Raw genomic sequence first — 9,678 nt, forward strand, 5'->3', positions numbered from 1 at the left:
GGGATTGCACATTGTGTTGTTGGCTCCTGCAGTGAAGACCACCCCTATCGTTGGCTTGTCTCCCCATATCGGCACAATGAAGGGCACGAAGCGCGCCTTGGCTGGTTAGGTTGTTGGTAGCTCGGGAACAATAGCGGTTAGCCGTGTTTTGGTTAGATTGTTAGTAGCTCGGGAACAATAGTGGTTAGCCGCGTTCTGCAACTCGATTGTGGACCAGGTTTAGTATGACCATCCGTTTGGAAAATGTGACATGGGTTTAGGGTTCGGATTTTAGGAATTGGAAGTTCAAGTTGGGATAATACTATACATAGAAGTTCAGGGTTTGAAACAAACTTAACGCAAACCTTTTTCTCTAATGTTACACGTGCGTTGCACGTGCACGATTACTAGTTAGATTAATTACCAATTACTCTAATCATTTTGTATTGTTACAACGCTTTGAACCAAACCATTCGCACTTAACCATATCTTTTCAGTCGTACTAAGCATGCCACATTCTTCCATTAGAAATTTAATTGCACGAACGAGGGCACACCATATATATTAAACCTTCATCATTACAAAAGATATGCCATCACCAGACAAACGATTTTGCGTCCACGTCATTACAACCTTGCCCACTAACCTATGCTTCCATCCATCAGGACTACTGCCTACCCCAGCACGCGCATGACCACATCGGTCAACAGCAAAACAAGTATGGCCACACCGACGATCAGGTTCGCCACCAAATTGATAGATGCAGCGTCCACCCCGACGGTCCCCTGGCGCCCAACGAACTACGTGCCCTCCGCCATGCCGTTGTGCTGCACATGTGCGCCGTGCGGCAGCTGCATGTCTTGAACTCCCACGCCTTATCCTGCTTCCTGCTGCTGTGGCTGGATTTGCGCCAACGGGGGCGCTGCAGGGCCAAACGAGGCCAGATGGTCGGCGTACGCTTCATGCCACCGGTACAAATCGCAACCCCCTCGTGACGTCTGTATTTCACCTCCGAAGACAACAAAAACGATGAGATAGAGCAGATCCCGGCACTTGTAGAATCTCTCATCGGCGTTCCGCCCCCGCCGAGCTACATATGTGGGCAAGGCACGATTGGCAGCGGCGCCTGGTCACCCCCTTGATTCGCGTCCACCATCTCCTCTCGCGCTACTCTGCCTTCCTCTCTAAATTTGGATCTGCTCCGACAGGGTAGCTGGTGCCGTACTTAAGCGGCGGGCGCGGGCTAATGAGCCGCCGCCGATACGTCATCCCTCCGTCTGTGCCTCCTGTACACCTTACTACTGCGCATAACGTCGCCGCTACCCTCTAACGGCCGTCGCCCCGCTAGATGCAAATGTCATCCCACTCCCACTGCTCCTAACATTAAATTATCTGTAGACCACTGTGCCAAAATACCTCACGCGCTCGTTCTCCCAACCCCGATGAACGCCCACCGATTCCGTGAGCAGGCGAGGACGAGAGCTCCTACGGATTTTCGCTAGAAAGATAGCTATCCTTGCACCACAAAGATATCCTATGAAGCAAACGCACACTAACAATACGCAGATGCTCATCTCGCCTCAAACGAACTTGTGTTATGGTCGGCTCATTTAACACGTCCAGGCAGGTGCTCACTCACTCTCCTCACTAGCACATTTTTTTCACACGCCATCTTCATGCTAGGCAGCACGTTGTATTTTGCTTTTCTTTCTTTCTTTCTTTCTTTCTTTCTTTCTTTTATTTATATTTTGAACTGTTCTACTTTAAATGCCATGAACATTGCTTTATTAGTTTTATTTAAAAACAATTTACCAAATATCTTTTTGGAAATGTTAACCATGTATTAAAAAAATATCCGTACAACTTAAAAAATATATTCATGAATTTAAATTAATGTGTGTATCATTCAAAAAAATCGTGACATTCAAAAAGTATACACATGTATAGAAATATGTTCATGTCATTTTTTTAAATGTGTATCTCTACTACTTAAAAAACGGTAAGGTTTCCATTTCACCTTTCTTCCCACCACCCCTTCGTCCAACCTTAGTATATGATAATCAATCACCTTAATTCACATGCCTTTTGAACCGATTCCACTTTAATTAGTTACCAAACTTCTAATCAAAATATAAGGTAATTCACAGTCAGAATTTGATGAACATTTATTTACACAATAATATTATTATTGATAGGTAAATCACAAGCTAACATATAGAATATTTATATCCCATTGCAACGCATGGGCATTGTTCTAATGAAATCTAAAATTTTGTTCGTGCAATTTTATAAAAAAGTTCATCCCATTCAAAAAAAATACTGATAATATTTAAAAAAATCACAAGTTTTAAATGTTCTTGGTATTTCAGAAAAATGTCTAGGAAATGTAAAGTTTGCCCACTCAACTTAAAAGAAATTGCCATTAGAAAAACGCCATAACATTTAAAAATGTGCATGTAAGACTAAAAGTTTGTTTACGTAATGTGAAATAAATGTCATGACGTATTAAAAAGTTCACTCATTTTTTCAAAAAGTTCATGATTTTTTTCAAAAGGAAACAAACAATAATAGAAAAATGAAAATAAGAAGAATTATAAAGTAGAAGAAAAACTCAAAAGAAAAAGAGCAAATGGGAAAACTAAAAACTACTCCCTCCGTTCGGAATTACTTGTCGTAGAAATGGATGTATCTAGATGTATTTTAGTTCTAGATACATCCATTTCGGAGACAAGTAATTCCGAACGGAGGGAGTAGTAGAGAATAAGGAAAAGGAAAAATAGGATGGAACTTTTTCAAAACCAGATGGAAGGTTCCAAATTTGTGAACCACCCGAGAAACGCATTGTTAAGCCGATCCTGTCATGGAAATACCACAGGCAAGACCCTCATCAGTCTCGCCATAAGCGAGACATAGCATTTGTGGGCGGTACCTTGGATGGTACTCCCGAGACGTCGTTCATAATTATTATTTTTGATAAAAGGGTTGACTCCCCCAATTTCATTTAAAGAAAACAAATTTGTGTACAGCCAAAACACTCCAAAAACACCAAGAGAACCCAGCTCAAGTGAGCCCTAAACCCAGCTGACAAAGCCAAGATAAACCACCACCACACACCCAATCCCGTTTGTATTATATACAAAACCAAAATGGCAAAGACCATATTACATTATGGTGATTGATTATTATATGGGGCAGTTTGGTGAGTAAATTAAAGTGAAATTGATTCATGAGGTAAATAAATTATGCTGATTGATTATTATACGAGAAAGGTTTGACGAAAGGATGGTGGAAAGAAAGGTGAAAGAAAACCTTACATTTTTTGAAGGGCGAATAAGCCACAGCGAACGAGCCGGGCATGTCGAGTGCGGGTATGGGCGCGCACTGGGCTTGCTGGGCGCGTCGGGTCCGAGGACTAGGGCGTGCGTGTGTGCGTGCGTTGGGTGCACGGGCGTGTCCGTGCACCAGGGTGTGTGTGTGTGTGTGTGTGTGTGTGTGTGTGTGCGTTTGTTGGCGAGCCGTAGGTGGCCTGGTTAGGCGCGAGCCATTGGAGCTGGCCGTGTGACGCCGACGTCGGGCGCAGCATGGGCGCGGTTAGTGCGCGGAGAGCACGGTTAGGATCAGGGGCGAGTGGGGGCGTGGGTGCGTGCCCGGTGCGTTGGCTCGGGGTATAAAGCCACCTGATGGCGTTGTAACAGGGTGAAAAACAGTCGAGTTCGTGCTTGGAGAAGAAAAGGGGGCGTTCATGCGCCGGGAAAACCTCTGTGTCCATCGTTTCTCTGAACTTCTTCTTCTTCTCTCTGGTGAGCTAGCCACGACATCAGTGAGCGAGCAGAGTGAGAGGGAGAGGCGAGCTAGGGCGAGAGAGTGGAGGTTCCAACAATTGGCATCAGAGCCACGTGGAGGAGGGAGCTCGCTGGCGATGTCCATCGTGTCGTACGCCGGCGGATCGGGCAGCACGGTGGCGCATGCAGCGCCAGTGCTCACGGGGGAGAACTACATCACTTGGGCCATCAAGGTGGAGGCCGACTTGGACGCCGCCGGGCTGTGGGAGGCGGTGGTGCCGCCGGAGGACGCTGCATCGGTGGTGATCACCAAGAAAGATAAGCCGGCGTGGGCTTACCTGCTCCGGGCGCTCGCCGACGATTTGCTGCTATAGGTGGCCGCGAAGAAGACCGCGGCGGAGATATGGAGCAGCCTAAAGGCCCGGTTCGTCGGGGCTGATCGCGTGCGGGCGGCCCGGCTGGGCATGTTGCGCGGGGAGTGGGAGCTCCTGCGCATGGAGAGCGACGAGTCGCTGGACGCGTTCGCGGGGAAGATCAGTGGCATGGCGGCGCGCTACGGCGGGCTGGGAGCGACCCTCGACAACGCGGCGATGGTAAAGAATCTCCTGGACTGCGTCCCGGATCGCCTGTACGTGGCGGTCGCCGGGATGGAGCAGTTCTGCAACTTGTCGGAGCTGCTCTTCGAGGACGCGCTCGGGCACCTGAAGGCGTTTGACGAGCGGCTGCGTCGGCGAGGACAGGCAGGCGGTGAGGGCGCGGATGGGCAGCTGTTGTACACCGCGGCACAATGGCGTGCGCGCGAGCGGCATCGGGGCGGTGCACGCGAAGAGGACGACGAGGACGGCGCGGCGAGCACAGCATCGGGCGGCGGGGACAACCGTCGCGGGAAGTGCTACAAGTGCGGTGTCAGAGGGCACTTCAAGAGGGAGTGTCCCCTGATGCTGAAGGAGCCGGCCGCGGGGCGTGCGCTGCTGGTGGACGACGGCGTCGAAGATGCCGGACTGCTCTGAGCCGCGGCTTAGGGCGTGAATGAAGGGCGAATAAGCCACGGCGAACGAGCCGGGCATGTCGAGTGCGGGTATGGGCGCGCACTGGGCTTGCTGGGCGCGTCGGGTCCGAGGACTAGGGCGTGCGTGTGTGTGCGTGCGTTGGGTGCACGGGCGTGTCCGTGCACCAGGGTGTGTGTGTGTGTGCGTCTGTTGGCGAGCCGTAGGTGGCCTGGTCAGGCGCGAGCCGTTGGAGCTGGCCGTGTGACGCGGGTGTCGGGCGCAGCGTGGGCACGGTCAGTGCGCGGAGAGCGCGGTTAGGATCAGGGGCGAGTGGGGGCGTGGGTGCGTGCCCGGTGCACTGGCTCGGGGTATAAAGCCACCTGATGGCGTTGTAACAGGGTGAAAAACAGTCGAGTTCGTGCTCAGAGAAGAAAATGGGGCGTTCGTGCGCCGGGAAAACCTCTGTGTCCACCGTTTCTCTGAACTTCTTCTTCTTTCTGGTGAGCTAGCCACGGCATCAGTGAGCGAGCAGAGTGAGAGGGAAAGGCGAGCTAGGGCGAGAGAGTAGAGGTTCCAACATTTTTAGGGTACTTTACATTCTTTTTAGTAAGTAGATAGGTAGCAGAACGCTCTGGAAGAACAGACCCACACAGGGGAGGAAGGCCAGCAGCAACGCGAAAACGAAAGAGCAAAACCACTAGGAAGATAAACATCGGTGATTGGGCCAACGAAAACACTATGCACCGACCAGTCGACGATACCGACCGACGCAACATCGCCGGGTTGCAGTTGCAGCTGCAGCTGGTCGGGCGGCACACGAGGAGGGCAGCATAGCTGTCTACCGGTACGGCGACGCGGAAGAGCCAAAGCGAGCCCCGAATTCGCGTGTCCCCGAGCGCATGGCCGCGATGCGCAGGTGCATAGCCCCGAGGCCTGCGAATGTCCAGGAATCAAGCAATGCGCTCAAAAGGCAGGGCACGGTGGTTGCCCGCCGCGACTCTCCGGCTGGATGCGGTCAGCCCAACTGTCGCCCCCCTGTCTCGAGGAATCCAGTCTTCCCCGGTGGCTCCCTCCGGCCGAGAGAAAGGTAACCAAAACCTCGGTGATCCGATGGATCGAGCCCTGCTGCCGTAGGCCTAGCAGTTGGCACAAACCACCGCCAGTTTCGACTCGCTGCTGAAGTATCCACCGGAATAGCGTAACGACCTTACTGTCCGTCGGCTTTTCTTTAGATTCTTCTCCAGTTTCCGTCTATGTCGCTACCGTTGTGACTACGGAGAATGTTGAGTATCGTGATTATTAGAAAAGCTAGGATAGAGTAGGATATTATTTTACCTTGTCTTGACTCCAAGATAATTATGTATTCATATATATATGCACACGAGGCTCAAGCAATACAACAAACTATTACACTAATCCCTCTCTCCCTTCTAACATGGTATCAATTTCCGGGTTCTAAACCCTAGCCGCCGCCGCTTCCGCACCCACGGGCCGCCCCCGGTGCGGTCGACCTACATGACGCCGAGGGCCGTGCCGCCCGTACCTAGGGTTCCTCTGCCGGTCGTGTTGACCGGCTGCCCTAAAGTGTCTTTTCCCGAACCCTTGCTCCGGGTTTTTGCTATCTCGCCGGTCGTTTTGATCGGCGTTTTTCTTTTTGGTTTTTTGATCTATGCTTGATCGATTTGCGTCGCCCGCCGCCGTCGTCGACTACCGTGCGCCTCTACTCCGACACTGGCGCGACGGGCCGGCCTCTTCACCGACCCGGCGGCCCCGCATGACAGGCGCCCCCTAACGGCCGTGTCCGTGCGTCTACCCGCCCGTCGCCCCGACCCAGCGGCCTCGCGCGACAGGCGGCCCCTCACGTCCGTTGTCCACGTGTCGGCCCGCTCGTCGACCTACGCCAGCCGTCACTGCCCTGTCCCCGAGTTCAGCGCGCCCCTCCACCGATCGAGCAACGGGTTGCCGCTACGTCGCCCCATCGGGTCGCAGCGCCGCCGCCCCGTGGTTCTTCCCGTGGCTACACCGATCCGTGCTGCCGCTGCATCGCCCCTTCAGGCAGTAGCGTCGAGGCACATGGTCCCCCCCGCCGCCTTGAGGCTATTCCCATTGTTGCACCACATCGCGTGCTGCTGCTGCATCGCCCCTTCGGGTCGTAGTGCCGCGGCCCGCGGTCAACCGCCGCGCCGAGGCCGTCCGCTCCAGGCCGTCCCCGAGGCTGCACCAACCCTCGCGCTGCCGCTGCGTCGCCTCGTTAGGCCGTAGGGAGTGTGGCATGTGATCCCTACAGCCGCCCTGAGGTCTTCCCCGCCGTCGCCCCGACCAGCCCGCCGTTGTTGCGTCACCTCTTCGGGCCGTAACGCTGCGGCCCGCGGTCCACCGCCGTCCATGTGCGTTGACTTCCACGTGATATGCGCCGAGCCGCCTCCCTTGGCGCGGGAACATCACCGTACCCGCCGATCTCCGTCACGCTCTCGGGTTCATTATCGCCTACTTCGAGCACCGCGGCCAGGCTCCTTCTCTAGCCGCCGCCGCCGCCTCCTTAGGCCGCCGCCGCCACCGCTCTTCCTTCGCGGCTCCACGACGACTACCTTGACACCGGCGACCCCCGACTCTACACCGACCACGGCGTTCTTCGCACGTCTACCTCGACTACGCTACACCACCTACGCTCTCGACTACCTCGACAAACGCACGAAGGGCTACCGCCTTGCTTGAGCAACCTCGTCGGTTTTCACTCCAGTCACGACTCCGCGATGCACCAACCGTTACGACTGTGTGTGTGTGGGGGGGTGTCCGTCGGCTTCCCTTCAGATTCTTCTCCAGTCTCACCGTCTGTGTCGCTACCGTTGTGACTGCGGGGGGATGTTGAGTATCGTGATTATTAGGAAAGCTAGGATAGCGTAGGATATTGTTCTACCTTGCCTTATACTCTAAAATGATCATGTACACCTATATATATGCGCATGAGGCTCAAGCAATACAACGAACTATTACACCAATCCCTCTCTCCCTTCTAACACATACTACTTGTACCGGTACTATCAATCATGGACAAAGATTCCCTAAAAAAATCATGGACAAAGAAAAGTGCTGCTGGTGCTCGTGTCATGTGGGTCGGGGATGATTGACAATTCGAAACGATAGTTGCTCGTTATTAGCAGAAAAAATGCGCAAACTCCAGAACCACCGGTGTAGAAGCACCGAGGAACGTCGTGCCAGTCACCAAATTGCGTCCGCCTTAAACCGATTGACCATAAGTAGTGGCGGAGCTTCACAGAGATTGTTGAGGGGGCAAAGCAGAGTGATGGGCGGCAGAGTTATTCAGCTTAAACTATGATAATTTTTAAAATTTTAGCTTACCAATTAATGGTATTTCATATACTTTCTCTAGGGTAGGAGGGGGTCATAGCCCCCCTTGGCCCTAGTGAAGCTCCGCCACTGATCATGACGGGACGTAGCGTCACGACAGTGCACTCGTCACAACAGCACCATGCCGTCCCCATACAGCCATGTTGCTATCTTATCGCCAGCTTGTTAGGAATCCAGTAGTATATCTCTCGATCTGCGCCGATAGCTGCGCGAGAAACCACATCATCTGCTCGTCTGCGGTCATGGCGTCCCACTCCGGTGGATAGACAAGGGAACAAGGAGCCTCCTCCTAATCGGACATGGTGCTGTCCCCGGTGGAAATTGGGGAATCGAGGTAGGTGGTGGTGGATAAAATTTATTGGCTCTGAATACCAGATGTTAGAAACACAGTAGTATATCTCTCGATCAAAAATTGCTCGGCGTGGACGAGCTCGCGCGCTCTCGGTATCGTCGCGCATTCGATCCGCTGGAGATGCGAGGTGCCCGCCGTATTGCAGTTGGCCGTTGAGGAGAGTTTAATGCGCGTACGTGACGGGCAAGAGACGCCGTGGGAGTCGACGTTGTTGCCAACGCGAGAAGAGGGTTGACGGTGTTTTGTAACGTGACGTTTGTGCCCGGTCCACCCAAAATGGGTATGCACAAGCCTTTGCCAGGAGTTTCGGACCCTTTCATTTCTGAGCTGCTGGCATTTCGGGAGGAAGTAATCTTTGCACTAGTTTTTTTTATGAAGTGCGCTCCTAACTTTTTCTATTTCGAGAAAGTATGTAGCTAACTGCTAACCTCACGATCGTGAGCCGTTATGCACCGGCTTCGTCATATCAGACGGCGAAGTCACCGTATGACAGTGTTGAACGCTAGGTAGCTTTTCCTTCTATATATACGATCGCATTCAATACCTGTACCATTGGAACACGTAGCATGAACAGGCGAGCCCGAGAGCTCTATCGCCGCTCTCATCTCTCGATCTATTACACTAGCTCACGAATTTAAGTCTCAAGTAGCGATTACAGTATCAGGTGCCCGAATTGGAAGAAGGGGATCGAGGGATAGAGAGGGACAGGTGCCGCCGCCGCCGTTGCCGTGATCCACTGGATGAGAGGAGCATCGGCGGAGCTACATTAGGGCCAGAGGGGGCCGTGGCCCCCCCCAGCCCAAATGATAGATTTTTCATTAATATGTAGTAGTAGTACCTGCAGACTATAGGTCGGCTTAGAGTTCGGCACGTGTTCATGCACAAGGCACCACGCACCAACAAACACGAGCTGATCTTCACGCACCAGCTGACCAGTTCGGCTGCTTCTCTAACAAACACGCAGCTTCTCTAACGAACGGCTGCTTCTCGGCTACAAGGCACCATGCACCAACACATGTTCACGCACCAGCAGACTATAGCGCCGCTGTGGTGATTTCCTCAAACAAACAAAAAAAAAGACGATGGTGTGCTTCATCTCAACAATCGGACAGAGCCGCGGTGCACAACCACGAACCCTCTACGCCGTCCGATTTCGTTGTGTGATTTCGTTATTTCGTTAGGAGTCATTGCCTGTACTGGACGATTC

Source organism: Triticum dicoccoides, chromosome 2B, assembly GCF_002162155.2.
Source record: "Triticum dicoccoides isolate Atlit2015 ecotype Zavitan chromosome 2B, WEW_v2.0, whole genome shotgun sequence".
NCBI lineage: Eukaryota > Viridiplantae > Streptophyta > Magnoliopsida > Poales > Poaceae > Triticum > Triticum dicoccoides.